At 43.5% G+C, this 1,438-nt stretch overlaps 1 protein-coding gene across 1 annotated transcript in view; it reads right to left on the bottom strand.

Annotated features, from left to right (window-relative positions):
- The window catches only part of LOC119411049 (protocadherin Fat 3), a 62,426-nt gene that overhangs the window by 46,863 nt on the left and 14,125 nt on the right, over positions 1 to 1,438 (bottom strand). The gene's annotated exons all lie outside the window — the stretch shown is intronic.

Here is a 1,438-nt window from a genome sequence, read left to right as displayed (position 1 = left end):
TCTGTTAGCAGTGAGGTTCTGTTAGCAGTGAGGTTCTGTTAGCAGTGAGGTTCTGTTAGCAGTGTGATTCTGTTAGCAGTGAGGTTCTGTTAGCAGTGAGGTTGTGTTAGCAGTGAGGTTCTGTTATCTGGTCCCTTCAGCAGCATGATGATTACAAGGACCGCAGCAGCTGCCTCCCAGGCTGCCCTCCAGAACCAGATCTGGTAACAACCATCATCAAGTCCATCACAGGGACACCTGGACAGGTCTCCAGTCCATCACAGGGACACCTGGACAGGTCTCCAGTCCATCACAGGGACATAGAGATACACAACCATTCTCTCTCTCACCTCGGGACAGTTCAGAGTTACCAGTCAGTCTAACTTGCATGTTTTTTGTCTGTGGGAGGAAACTGGAGTACCCGGAGAAAACCCACGCAGCACAGAGAGAACATGCAAACTCCACCCAGAAAGATCCTGTAAAATAGTTATATAATTATATAACTATATAAATTATAATTATTTCACTGACAGGTGGAGACAAGAGTGTTGGGAACACACATTGTTCTTCAGGTGAACGTATCAGACTCTGGTCATAGATTTATTGGACAGAGATTCTAAAGAGTCAACTCACACACACACACACACACACACACACACACCGTGACGTTGCTGTGATGTGTTTCTAATTGATGGTTTAACAGATGATTCAGTTAATGGTTTGACTGGTGGTATGATAATTGATTTGATTGATCTTTTGGTTAATGATTAGGGATCTGATTGATCCTGTGATTTATTGGTTTAACTGGTGATTTTATTGTAGTTCTGACTAGTGGTCGGATCAATTGATTGATTGTTTGTCTGGTGGTAGGACTGATGGTCTAAATGGTGTTTTGACTGGAGTACTTGGAGTTTGTGTTTGTGTGTGTTGGAGCTGAACCCCACCAGCAGGTACACCAGTTCTGAGCTGATTAATGAGGGACATCACTGGTTATCAGGTATTTGCTCCTGTCGTCACTGGAGTTGGTCAGCTGAGTGAAATCCTGCAGTTTGTTACCAAAACAGGCAGTACAAGAGTGTATGTTAGACATGTGGTCATGAATGTAAAGTTATTGATTTTTTATTTTATCGATTCATTCCAGACATGTCAAAACCATTGCACGCTGCACAGGGCACATCAACACCAGTATGAATCTGTGCATACATACATGCATTTATACTTAAAAATGAAACCAGTGCCACCTCTGCTTCAGTGTTCCACCAGTTCATTTCTTTGTAACTTTCATGGTGCTGGTTTTTGAATTTCCCTGGTTCTTCCTCCTAACCGTGTTTTCCTTTGGCGCAGGTGGAAACAGCGACAGTGTGTTTGACATTGAAAAAGCTGTGGGTACCATCATCATCACCAAGCCTCTGGATGCTGAACAGCGCTCCTTCTACAACCTGACAGTTGTGGCCACAGA

The sequence above is a fragment of the Nematolebias whitei genome, chromosome 6 (assembly GCF_014905685.2).
Source record: "Nematolebias whitei isolate Nwh7 chromosome 6, NemWhi1, whole genome shotgun sequence".
Lineage (NCBI taxonomy): Eukaryota > Metazoa > Chordata > Actinopteri > Cyprinodontiformes > Rivulidae > Nematolebias > Nematolebias whitei.
Note: the sequence above shows the minus strand (reverse complement) of the source record. Positions and strands in the feature narration are given on the sequence as shown.